The following is a 14,648-nucleotide window of genomic DNA, read 5'->3' as shown; positions in this document are numbered from 1 at the left end:
CCATAGACATGGTATAGACATTATTTTATATTTTAGATAGTATTTGAATCAAATGCAATCTAAAATATTGTTTTTCAAGGATCAAATAATTTGATCTTTGAAAGCAATACTTAGTTTAATCTTTTTTTCCTTTTCACACTTTCTACTAACTTTGTCTCTGGCCTTTTACATTCTGAGCTTTGATATCTCACCCTAGACGAAACCTTATTACATCATCCAATTTCTTCGCCTTGGATGGTTGAAAGAAAATCTTTGGGAACTATATCTCTAAATACAATAAGAGTGACTGGACAGTCCACTGTCTACAAAAACCAACCCAGATTTCAGTTTTTCCCCTAATTCTCATTTTAACACATGACAATAGAGCCCATTCGAACACACTTAAAGCATCAGTACAATGATGAATTAAAGTAATTAGAAAATGATGCACAGGAGCCCTCTCCAGTGATGATTGGCAAAAACATGTCAGGGCAACATCAGCATTAATGAGCCATAATCGACATAGGCCTAATTAGCAGCACTTTGTACTTTTACATAGGTTTATCATCATTAGCCAAGCCTGGCTTGATATAGCACTGAATGTGTGGGTGGCATAAGTGTTTGTTTATCGTGTAGACATGGAAAATAGTTACATGCTACAACAGCCTCAGTGGCAGGGAGTGTTTCTGTAGGCCTACATCTGCCATCAGGAGGGGCTTCAGGGCTAATTAGATCTCAAAAGACTCTGGAAACTGTGGAGGGAAACATGCATATTTAAACAAACAGCAAGATTTACTGTAGGTGTTTGGGGATTTTTCTTAGAAATCTTCAGCTGAATAAAACATCCATATCCGGATGACTAATAAATCATCTATCAATGGGACTATTAAAACCCATCAACAACGGTTTAACACCACTTCTGTGCATTTTAGCACCACCATTGTGTTTAAATCTATCAGCATGACTTCCTTGAGCTGGTATTTGCAAAAGCGTGAGTAGACAGAAAAAGTTTGAATCCACTGTGGAAGATTTCTCTCTCTGCTGATCTTACGTGTTTGTCTGACATAATTAATGAAAATATTCATCCATCAACTCTTCTGCCATCCACTAATTTGCATATTTTTACATGAAGCAAATGAGCACACAGTCGACTCCCTGCTTAATAATTCACTGGCTGTTTTCCCCTTTCTATTGTCATTTCAAGGTGTGAGCATGCCGGGTTTATTTTCCTAATAAAACCGAATGGCACAATGAGAGGATGGAATTATCCTGGTTGTATTTAATTGAGTTTGACCAGGTCCCTGCTCAGTGTCGGTCTAATCTCCCCGCAGCACTGTAGTCTCTCTCCCAGGGAGACAGGGGAGGCCGATAAACTTTGAAGCTTGTGCTGAGAACCTGCTCGCTGCACCCTCTGCATTATTCATGAGGCAGGGACTAGAGCATCTTCAAATGGCCTGTCATTTCCTTTTACCCTCCATCACAATGGCCATATGCTGCACACACTAGAGGAGGGGATGGGGAAAAGCAATCTGCAGCTAAGCCTAGCCAAACAGGAACACATACATACTAACAGATACATTCACAGGTAAACCCACACAAGGGGATATGTACAAGTGGGAAAGCTTGGGAATTCAAAAATCTGTGGTGGCATATTTCAATCTTGTGCCATTCAAAAACTAACCTCCTCCCACTGCTTCCACCCCACGCAGCTACTGCTGCTGAAGTAAACATGATGATATTCCTGCCAAACTGGAGTCAGTGGCGGAAAAGTTATGAGAGGACAAACAAAAGGAACAATCAAAAGTTTTCAGCAATATTTTCAAAGATCCACCCAAGTTTTGTGACATTTCTGGAAAGGTAAGAACTTCACTGGCATAATTGTTCTCATAGGAAAACGAAATCTTTCACAGTGAGGTGAAGTTAATTTTTTCAAAGTGTGGAGGCGTAATCATTGTTGGAGTAGAAGTTACATGGTCTCCAGTTCTTCAGTTCTTCTCTCAGATCCATGACATTTTGTCAGCCACCCCTGAGTCCTTGTTCCGCACCTTATTTGTATTTACAGAGTTTGTTTGCGTGACAAAACCACACAAGGCACGTCCCTCGGAGGTAATTGGGATTGCCGTCATTTGGCCTCCCTAATGTCTGCCATTCAGCATTAACATATCATTAGCTCTTTCTGGGACTGTTCACTCAGAAAATTAGCGGTCTCTGTAGACCCCCGACTCCATCAATATGGCAAAACCAGTTGACACCTTCTCTTTGTAGTCCTCAAGAGAGAGAAGCAATATGAAAAGAGGTGTGGGAGTAAGAATGGTATTTCAGGTTCTTGATTATATTAATTTGTAAAACTTTGTGTTTGTGGCTGGAATATAATTCTCTTTTCATAAAGAATATAATTGACACTTTTTTTCTGACCTTCACCTTGAAATAAAAAGACAGCCCTGACAGATTGTGGAACGTGATAAAATTGCATATATGGTTCCCGAGGGCTGACATGGATTCTCCTAAAATAACATCAGCCTTAAAGTGATTTGTTAAATGCTATTGTAAAAACCCTGTCCTTGTTGAATGGTGGAGATGAACTGCGCTGCCTTGATACGTAATGACAAAACATCTGGTAGATTGTTTCTACGCTGTGATGGAATTGCTGTAGCTGCAGCATTTAGTCTTAGTAAATACCTTGTTTTGACACCTATAATGACGTGAAGTCTAACTTGTTTTTGATGTTGTCTCACACACTAAATAGGGAGCTGCTGTAAAGTAAAGCTGTTCTTCTCCAGGCTAATTACAGGTTCAAATTAATTCCATATACAAATATAAATGTGCAACACCACAAATAACTCTGTCTAATGTCCTATAAGACATCATCTGCAAGGTCAATGTGGTTTAGTTGATGGTAATTTCATATTTTTCTCACATCTCTCCTGTGTATTTGTGTAGTATGTAGTGCTAATGAAAGTAGTACTCATAGTGAGTCCATGAATGATCCCCACATGTGATTTTTTCCATAGGTCATGAATTTAGGAGACCTTTTAATCACTGGATTTAAAAGAGGGTTTTAGTGGATTTTTCCATTATACAGCATCTTTGATAACGTTTGTGCCTCTAATTAAATTTATGCCATTCAGGTTCCTATTTATCTCTTGTAATGTAAAACATTTACCCTGGTGGAAATAGTTCAAACTTGATACCGTTAGCAAATATGTTTCCTCTCTGCCTTTATTACATCTTCTCAGCTAGTCTTACACTTTGTGGTAAATTCTTGTAATGGGAAAGTAATAGAAATGAATTACATTTTAAGTGGGCAAACAGTTTAGCTAAAGACTGACTTGTTTTAGTTGTGGAATTAATATATTTTAGATATTTAAAAAGACACAGTTGTAATAGTATTAAGTAGTATGCAAATCAATTAATCCATTATTTTAAAATGCCAACCATTTGCAAGATCCAGTGTCTTACAGTAAACGTGACGATTTGCGGCTCTGCTGAGGTTTATAACTTTGTGAATTGAATACATTTGGGTTTGGAGCTGTTGGCTGAATAAAACAAACAACTCAAAGTCTTCACTTTGAGCTCTGAGAAATTGGGATTCGTATTTTTCACTATTTCTGGACAACTAAACCATTTATCAGTTAAGCCTTGTGATTTGTGGATATTGGCTTTGCAGAGCCCACAGCTGTAAGTGTAATGATAATAAAGAGCAGAGGATTGCAAAACCAATTCCCTCAAAAAGTTGTATTCTTTACTGTTGATGTTGAATAAATTAAATACCAATATGTAAAATAATTAATAAGTGGTAACCCTTCCCTTTGCCTCAAACTTTAATTTAGGCTTCAATATATATTAAGGACCATATAGTGCTGTTTGTACACAAAATAAGCTAAGATAAGTTATATTGACTATAAGTAAAGAAATGTTCTAGCCATTTACGGAAAAAGAAAGAAAATATTTTCCTATATGGTGACGTTATGTTTCAACTCCCTGTGAGACCTCTTATGAAGAAATGTTTACATATACACAAAGTTATTTGGGGCTTTTTATATTGTATATAAAGTACTGCCAACACCAATGACAGACATAGAACATATGGAAATCCATTGTATTTATCACATTTGGTGTCTAAAAACTTCTCATAAAAATATGAGAAGTCATGACATAACAGGGTGATAAAATTATATTATTCTGAGCTGATAAAGGGCCTGGGTTATCTAGGACCCTAAACGTATAAGGGTGAATTATACACATAAGGAGTGGGTGATATAAATAATCTTTTGTCATGGTAAATATAATTTGATATTGTGGAACTGATTCATATTGTGATATAATATACAATAAATCTATTGAAAAACAAGAAGAAGAATTTGACTAATTGGGTAAATTAAACACCTAAAACACAAATACTTTATCACATTACTGTCAACTCTATATACAAATCAAATAACCAAGTCCTGCTCATAGGTTGTTAACCTTGTGAGGCAGCTGGACTCCCAAGATCACTAAATCAAGCGAGACTCCATCTTGCAAGGCTTAAATCTATGCATTTGTGGCTGGTAAAAATATACCGGACCAATCACTTTCCTTCAAGGAAGTACTGGCAGGTACAGGGGTGGGCGCTAGGTAAGAAGACACTGTGAAATCTTAGTTATTGCAAGATTTATCAATAACATTAGCCAGGTGCAGGCCCAGTAGTTTTGTTGTTACATTGTATTGCTATTATCATGAACCAGATACCAAACACAATCGGAAAGAAAAGTTTGAGCCTCTCAGGGTTGCCTGTATCAATCAAGAAAGAAAAAAATATCCTCAAGGTTGGCACATAGCTGGCAGCTAAATAAAGCTATCTGGCCAGGGGACATGTTTGGGCTCCTGATGGGCGTATCAACACATGCGAGACAGTGAGTAAATATTTCCCGTGGATGGCCATTAGAAAGTCACTGTTCAGTGGTAAAGGCTGTCTAATCCCTGCTGGTATGTGTTTCAAATTCAGCAGACAGAAGGAAGCTGATCCAATTCCCTGCATCCTGCAGGACACAGATCTGCATTTCCTCTGCACTTTGATGAAACAGCAGCCAAGCTGTCCGCCTCCATTAACAGCCCCTCTGATTTTACACTGTGCTCTGACAACTCTGTGTGTGTGTGTGTGTCTGTGAGTGTATGTGTGTGCTGTGACTTGCATGTGTGTCTGCGGGTGCATATAATAAATATGTTTGAGTGTGTATGCCTGTGATGTATGTCTTGGGATGTGTATGTTTATATTGCTTTATAGCGAGGAGCTTGAGGTGTCACGACTGGGAAAGCCTGTGTTTATTTTTAGAAAATCTGGACAGACTGAAATCTGTTGGGAGACACAAAAAATAACATATTTATTGGACTTTAGATTACGTCCTGCAACATAGAGCATAACTCTTCCCAATTTACCCATTTCTTGCAAGGTGTACCAGTACGTACAGATACATACATGTAGGTACAGGATGTGAAGGGGGTAACATTCTGGGAATTTAAGATGAATTTACTGGGTATTGCGGGACGTGATCTAATGCATTACCGTAAATTGTTATTATGGTTTACAATATATCAGATAGGGTTTATCATACCATGTTTTAACCTCTTGAATCAGAGGCTATTTGTTCACTTGTTTTCACTGTATTTCCAACATGTCTCACCCTTGCATGCCATACATTTTTACTTTCATTAGGCTACTTGGAAATGCCATCTCTTGTCAGTTTATGAAATAAAAATGGTTTGACGTAATTTGCATTCAGAAGGCTCTGGGGGTTAAATCACATGATCACTCTAGAACTCTTAGCATTTTTGCAATTAACCAACCATGAACTGCCTTCAAATTGATCACACTGTAATTAGTCAATTTTCATGTTCTAAGATTCTTGTATACATTCTTATATACAGTTTTTTACTAGCAAAGGTAGTGTGGCTCTCTCCAGCTGTTTCCAAGAGAGTCAGACTTTGTTAATTTTAGAGAAAATCTGTCGTTAAACAGCAACAAAGTCACAGTGAGACAGCAGCGTCGCAGTTAAAGGTTAAAGTTTAACTACCAGCAGTACTGTGACAGCAGTCTGGGTGTATTAAAACAAAACGTAGCAGTATTTTTATTGTAATATGCTGTCATCTCTTAATACAAGTGTTATATGACAGAGACAAGGACAGGGTAATGTAAACCAGCCCCAGTGCTTTTTTTCAATGAAGTATTTTCTAGGTCACATCCTTTTAACACTGTATCAGTACGAACATGGCTGGTGGCTCGAATACTCAGACTCAAGGGTCTTCTAAATGCCACACAGGCTCGTCACAGTTATGCAGAACAATGATCCACACAGCTTGAAGGGCAGGACAAAAAAAACTCTGCATATTTTTGTTCCACCTCCATGATGACGTGTATACACAGGATGGTTAACTACGATAAATTGGCCAGAAATTGGCCAATGAGTTCAGACGCGCTTGTAATGTGGCTTAAATTGCATGCCCTTTCAGGCAGGGGAACAAACCTCCTCAATGTCAGTGTTCTCTCCCACATGTTGAGTGCTTAGTTTGCCATGCAGTACAAGATCTCCAGGCCTGTTTAGTATTCACCCACTTGAGTTTCCTAAAGGTTACCAAACCTAATTAGACATTTATGCAGGATCTTCAAAGGTCCCTCCGTTATTAATGATGTGCTACTTCTGAGGACTGCATCGATGGCTTTTTTTCTGACTCGAAGAGCACACTCTTCACAATATGCGCATACACAATGGAGACACGCAGACATCCGAAATGCAAGAAGAGACTGGTGGCTGGCTGGTAGCTGATTACTAAAATTGCTTGCATAGAGTAGGCCTACTGCACTAGTGCACAGACATGCACTCACACTGCACATATTATATTCCCATGAAGGGGTTTAATACAGGGTCAAATACAGCAAAGAAAGGCTGTCCTGCATGAGCAACACAGACTAACAAAACTCAGACTGGTAAAGCTTCCTTCAAAATAAAAGCAGTGAGTTCCAGCATAAGTGGTATATTTAGCTGTTAACATACAAAGAGAAAACCAGCTAATAAACCACAATTATTATGTAAAATGTTGGGCCACAACAACTATAAATTCCGTGTATATGGGTATATGTAAGAACATGATGCTTTGCACAACTGAAACCTGTAGTAGATCTAACCAACCATACCATAGTTGGTTTTATCTGGAATGTAGAGAAGTAAAAGTATAAAGTAGCATAAAATGGAAATACTCATATAAGTGAAGTGCAAGTACCTCAAAATTGTGGTACAGTACTTGAGTAAATGTATCTACTTTCCATAACTTTCTCAAAATGTAGAAACTGGAACTAGGTGTGTGTTTTTGCTTTAAATAAATGACCTAAGTTATTAGTCAGTTATCAAAATATGTATTTTTTTATTATAAACACAAATAAGAAGAAACAACCACAAGCTTTTCAGAATAACTGGATAATTTTCCTACCAAAAACACAAGTGACATTCTAGAAAGAAAAAAAATACCATCAGTGTAATTACTTTTTTTTTTTTTTTTTTTTATTATTATTCTCAGGAAAGAAGTATAAGATCCTCCAAAAAGTCAAGTCAATTTCAGTTAAGTGTCCGATTTAAAGTGCTGCTTTCAGAGTAAGACCAGGAACATGGCCATCCTTTCCTTGTGCCCTGAATTTTGTGTTACGTCAGAAAAAAATAGAGCAAAAAAAAAAAAAGCTCTGTTCCAAAGCGAACTGACACCTCCAGCCTCTCTTTGCCCTTTAACATGATTAGTTAAATCTGATTGGCAAATTATTCTGCAATTATGCAGCCATGTTTACATCCAGTCTCAGCAGGACCCAAGGTAAATGTAGTTGACAAGACTCCCCAAATAAAATTCAATTTCCATTTATTATTTACATTCGGACTTTAATCAATTATGAATGACAGCTAATTAGTGGTGTGCAGGGGCCATCGCTCTCTGCGGTGTCAAAGTCTACTGAATGTACTGTATGTCATGGAGTGTGGACATTGACAAAAAACCTCTCACCACTTTACAGATTTGGGTGTCTTTTTTCTGAAGAGACTTCACTAATCATCTGTGAAAGTGCGTGTAGTGTGTGCGCGTGCACGTGTGTGCATGTGTGTGTATATGTGAATGTGGGGTGCATGTGTTTGATAATAATAAGGCAAGTGAAAATGAAGAGGAGCTAAACTGTGTAAGTCATTTCTCATTTCCTTGCTTCAGTGCCTGTCAGAAGAAAGCCCTGCATTTTGAATGATGGCTCAGACAACAAAAAGTGAACAACAAACCCCGTGGCTGTGAGGAGAGAAATGGAGGAAGAAAAAGTAAGAAAGAAAGAAAGAAAGAAAGACACAAGTGTGCAAACATCAATGACAAATACACAGTTCTTTTTAAAAAATGACCAAAAACAACAAACAAAGTAAAATCCCAATATCAATGCCTTGATAATACTACTGAACATGCCCTGAAAGTGAAACATATTATGAAAAAAAAATTACCTATACAGTTGGCACTCATGCAGTTTTGGAAGGACCTTTCAAGGGGCTGATTTAATGTGAGAGCATCAATCCTTTAGCAGCACAGGGCCTTGACAGCAAGTGAAAGTAATCTCTTCTTTATTAATGGGACTTTTCACTTTGGACCTGAGGCCTTTGGTATTCCATAATAGTAGTTTCATACTACAGACCTAAGGAAAGAACAATATGAAATCAGATCAAGTGGATGTGTTATGTATGATAAGTGGAAAGTATTCTTTCCAAATTCAGCAGCGCCCTTTGAGTAGACAAAAAGAAGAAAGAAAAAAAGATGAGGAGCCTTACTCTGAAAATAGCTTAAAGTAATCTGTGTATTTTGATTCAATGAAAAAGTCTCTTGGCACGTTTGGCAAGGGAAAACCTTTCTTGTGATGAGTCACAACAAAGGAAAGACATTATTCAGTTTTAAATCAGTGGTTAATTTAATTTCTGTTTAGTGTCAGTTGGACTAATTCGATAAGCCTGACTAAGAATGTGTTCAAGGGCCTTATTCTTTATGAGATAACTGCTGTATTGTGGTGTTAAACTATAAAGCTGCATTCAAACCCCACTGATTTAACTCCTTGTATGACTTTTTCTTGTGATTTGTTTCACAAAACAAACATGAAGTGATGTCAACCCATTGTTCCGCCGTGGAGCCTATGAAGATTTCTGTCAGAAGCTTTTTTTGACCTGCAACTTCCTACTTTCTTTTCATGTCAGTTCCAAGAGTTCCTTCCTCACTGCTTGAGTCCATGAGACATTCACTAGAGCAACATTTTCAGGGTGTTTGGCAAACCAACACACTGGTGCTGCAAATATAGAATGACCTTCTTCTACCATACACTGGCAAAGAAACTCAATAACAATCTCAAAATATTAATCAAGTTATACACGTGCTGCATGCAACCCATGTATTAAAGCCCCTGAAATTGTGGCTTTAAACTATAAAGCTGCCATAATCAATACTTAAGAATAACAGTGGATCAAATGACTCTGTATAATGTGAAAGGTATTGCTGATAGTGAAGAACCCACTGGCATCCTGATGCTGTTTTGGTGCAAAAAGGAACCAAAATCGATCTACAGCCAGTGTTTGGTTTGTCTGTTAAGGGCTACTGTAGAAACATAGAGGTCCAACATGGCGGACTCCATAAAAGGCAACCTGGTGCATCTGTAGATAAAAAAGCTCATTCTGAGGTAAAGAAAATGACAACACAGTTGGTTAATCTGCTTTATCGGGACTCTGTGGGTGTTTCTGATCAGGACTGACATCAGAGTCTGATTCTAATGTTACTAGATACTGTGTGCGATGTCTCCTTTTCCATACTGAGCCTGAGCTTCAGGCATGTCATTAACATCAATGCAACTCTTTTTAGGCTAACTTCTGGGACAGCTCATTTATCTGTATATTTTATCAGAATGTAAGTTTTGTCATTTGCTACAAAAATCTTCATCTCAACGAATAAGAGACAAACAGGAAATTACAAAAGATCAGTTAGCGCCAAGCACACTTTGTCAGTAATGATAGTGGCTGTGATGGAGATTAAATCCAAATCTTTAGTTGAAGAATGACCTCTCCACCATTCATAACACCACTCTACTGCCTCTTGTGTAGCTCACTGCTTAGTTCTTTCATCAGCCGGGGTGAATTGCAATCTGATTTGTCAAAGGAAATGGCAGGGAATGTTTTTATGTTCATTTTCTGTTGGAGTCAAAATGATGATTGGTGATTAGCAACAGGCTCACTAACTCTACCATCACACACACAATCACAGTCTGCTTTCCTCTAATTTCAGGAAGAAGTCACTAATCGGGTGGGTGCTTAGAAATGGCTGCTTTCTAATTTACATCATCATTTGGTGTTATATTATTAAGCCGGAAATGCCAAACCATACGTGTATTCTTTTACACTGTGGTGTGTTCAATGAGGGCATACAATGTCATGACAGCAAATCATGCTTTTTTTATACACGTAGCAAGATTCTGAGCGGCTCATTTCTACCTGGCGATTGCAGATTTAGCCGCTAAAATGACATCTGTCGCTGGTACATTTAGCTGGCAGCTGAAGCTAGTGGCCTGATGAAGCTAAGAGGTGTTGTGCAGTCTAGTTATATGCTGCCTCTGACTCTTTGCACAATGTCATGAAGCCGTAGCCGTGGATATGGTTATTGTTACTACCACTCGTTGCTGCTTAACATTAGCAATCTTGTCCATCTTAAGCTGTCCTATCATATAAAGACAGGAGAAATTGAGGCTAAAGCTGCATGTTCATGGCAAAAGATTTATTCAAGATTCAAGATTCAAGATTCAAAAAAAGTTGCAGTTCTAGTTGTAAATGGGATATTTTTTTAAATGTAAGCTAGTTAGATAGGCATGCTAATGATTAGAGCTGACTTTAGACTAAACAAAATAATTATTTTATCCCTTCATTATAATTTTGTGTTTATGTTTTTTAAAAGGGTTAAAAACTCATAATTTGTGGAGTATTACTCTTACTCCAGCCCCAATCATAGACAAGTACCCATTTGTAATGACTGTAAAATCACTGTACAACAAATGGTCAATTTGCAATGTAAAAGAGTTTCTTCAGCCAGATCCATCAACCCAAAACAAAATTCAGTTTGAGCATGAATGGTCTTGATAATAATCCAGTTGCCTCAGGCATAATATCAAACTATCAACTGTCTTGTAAATGGGGCCGCATATTACACCCCAAAACAGCCACCAATTAGCCTCTGATGAGCAACAAAACAAGTTTCAAAAGTTTTTGCACGCCATTATTACTTATTAATTTCATTTCAAAGTCTGACAATCCCCAAGTCTCATCGCAATGAGGGAAAGCTCATTAATGGACCAGAATAGCAAAGGTTCACATGAAATAACTTGCAGGAAATGTATTCTGTAAATCCTAAAATATTAAAGTTTGCATAATCTTTTAACACATTTGCTGTCAGATTTGACTCCAGCACACATGCTGGGGTGATAACAGCCTGATTATGTGTAAGGGCTCACACATGGAAGTTAGTTTCCCTGAATATTATAGTGAATGTGGTTTAATATTGATTATTGTGATTTTTAGGCTTACTGCCTACATCCTTATATCAAAAATGCTGTCCTGTTCCTTAATTGCTTGCAATTTGACATCACTAGGATCACTGGTTAATCAATAAAATATTTTATTAAGGATATCAAGTATTCACAGATCCATCCTCCTCAACCAATCTCTATCTTCCCAAACATCTCACTGTACTAGCGGAAATCAGATATAGATATAGTAAATTAAATAATCATGTTCCCTTAGCATTAATAACATATGGATCTCATGCACACAAGATAAAAAATATAATATTCTTAAATTCTGAGGCTCTAGTTAGAAAATCTTTTCCGATTCAGGAGGCGTCTCTTGAGCAAGATTTTATATACAAATATATGTATAAAAGTTACTTTTCAGATCAGAATTTAACATTAAAAAAAGCATACATTTATAATATACAATGCATTAATGAAGATGGAACTAGTAGTTCCCAATGTTTAAGGCTTGTGTTGTTCCACAAAAGAGACATTTCCCCTCTTAACTTCATATTTACTTTTAACGTTGGAGGCCCAAAGAGGTAGATATTTCCAACATTTCACAAAAAAAAAGTCCTAAAACTGCAATCAAATGTGTATTTTTTTTCCCTTCCAACCATATTTATCTTCAGATTTATCTTAGGGTTAGGGTTAGGAACAAGCAGAATCAATTTACTTGTTTCTCCTTAAAAAGCTACAAAAGTAAAATGCTGCTCCCACAGTATTAATAATAAGTTTTAAGTATGTTTCCTTGATAATATTTCAGTTTGATTATTCAAGTAGGGTTTTTAATGTAGGACTTTTACTTGTAATACAGGACTTTTACATTGTGGTGTTGATAATTTTACTTACATAAAAGATGTAAGGCCTTCTCCCACCACTCAGTCATCTGGATCAGATCACCACCACAAATGAACCTCTCCAGAACTTGTTTGTCACAGAACCAAAACCACTTGTTCTAAAGAGTCTCAACGTGGTTGTTTTTGTCAAGTATGATTGCTGGGTTCAGATCTGGCCCAACAAATTGCATCAAGGGGGAAATAAACCTGAAAAAAGTCTGATTCAACCGGACTAAACAGTGCAGACTCTCTTCAACCTCAAAAATGAACAGAATATGGAAGCTTTCAACCAACAGTAAAACTTGAAAGGTGTAGTTCACCAGCAACCTGTCACTGAACCCCAAAGCATTTTCTCTCATTGCACACTTTTTGTATCATTAATTGAAACTGCAGGCAATATGTGTGATATTTTAAATTTAGACAAATACACGAATACACTACTGTGATGCTCAGAATCACATCCAAATCTCAATCACCATAATCTATAATTACGTTCACATACCCAAATTGCACATGAACAATTTGATTTCTCCTCAGCCAAACCTTAAGGCATACATGTTGCTAATGATTGTTTTTTAAAAAATGGGTCTCCAAAATCCTTTCAGGCATCTTTTCAATCAGCTCACTGTCTGCCAAATGACAGCCCTTCTTGGAGACCCTCTAGTGAGCATTGTGGTGGTTTGTGATGAGTTTGGCACTGGGTTTGAAAAGAAGAGCTGAATCTATAACCTGTGCGGGAGAGCAGAGGACAGAGACAGTTGACGGAGTGAAATCCTTCACACTGCTGTAATGGGTATAATTACACAAAGAAAAGGGCTGTTAGGTTAAATTACCCGTGATATTCACCATGGGTAATGACAGAAATTCAGAAGGTTAAATGACACCAGGAGCTGAATGACTTTTGACATTAAGGTACTTTTGAAAAAGGAATTAGAACAGAGCCTTTATGGGCAAATCCAATACCCTCTATGTTGGACTGCAAAGATTGGTTTGAAAGGAGTTTAAAAAAAGGCCTTTTTTGTGAACACCTGTGTCTTTAAAGCCATTGTGAGACAATGATTTAGTCTAAAAAGGACTGCCCGGATAGATTGTTTCCAACAGTGGAAGCTATTTGAAGCTCACTTTGAGTTCCAGTGATGTCTGGAAATTGTCCTGCTGAGTGGTGCACCTACTCATACAAGTAACCACGGCGGGAAAGGAAAAGCTGAAAAGATTCAAGCAATTAGTTGTTTCCGTCATATTGTCTCTTACCTCGAGGCATTCCAGCTACTTTTCAAATAGGTTTGTGTATGAATTTTTTCAGTTTTTTCTTCAGTGAGAACTATATTCTCTCTGGTCCAAACACTGACCTTCACAGACAGCAAACAGCCCAATTAGTGGATGAGGAGGTGAAGGGGGCTGGACCTCATCCCCATGCAATTACCTCAAGTCACCCCTCGAGCAGCCACCCACACAACTAGCAGTGAACATGTAGTGTTTGCCAATAATACTGTAAATGACCATGAAGAAAGAAAAGATCCAGGCGCTGTATATTATGCACTTTTTTCCACAGCACTCCAGCTGTTGTGTTTCTCAAGAGTTTCACTTTTCTTTATACATTTCAAATCAAGCCTCAGATAACTTTTTCTTCTCTTTCAACCTTACTTTGCTAGAGTTTTGCTGCCAGTCACCCATGTGCTTGCTCCGCTGCTGATTGGCTTACATAAGTAGTGTGATGTGCTCTCTGGTGACTCAACAAAAAGAAAAAAGTCTTATCATACAGAATAATACATGTCAAACAGTTGATATTTAATGGATACTCTGCTGTATATGAACTTTAATTTCTGCGAGAACAAAGCTAATCAGGAAACAAAATCTCTATTTAGAAAAAACATAACCAAAGGATGTATACATTAATTTATATAATTCCATAATGTTAAATACACATACAATATGAACTGTTATAGTATCTCACAAAAGTGAGTACACACTTCACATTTCTGCAAATATTTCATTACATCTTTTCATGGGACAACACTGAAGAAATGACACTTTGATACAATGTAAAGTAGTCAGTGTACAGCTTGTATAACCGTGTAAATTTACTGTCCCCTCAGAATAACTCAACACATAGCCATTAATGTCTAAACCGCTGGCAACAAAAGTGAAAATGTCCAAATTGGGCCCAATTAGTCATGTGACTCATTAGTGTTACAAGGTCCCAGGTGTGAATGGGGAGCAGGTGTGTTAAATTTGGTGTTATCGCTCTC

Source organism: Dicentrarchus labrax, unplaced genomic scaffold (genome assembly GCF_905237075.1).
Source record: "Dicentrarchus labrax unplaced genomic scaffold, dlabrax2021, whole genome shotgun sequence".
Classification (NCBI taxonomy): domain Eukaryota; kingdom Metazoa; phylum Chordata; class Actinopteri; family Moronidae; genus Dicentrarchus; species Dicentrarchus labrax.
This window is presented reverse-complemented; position numbering follows the sequence as displayed.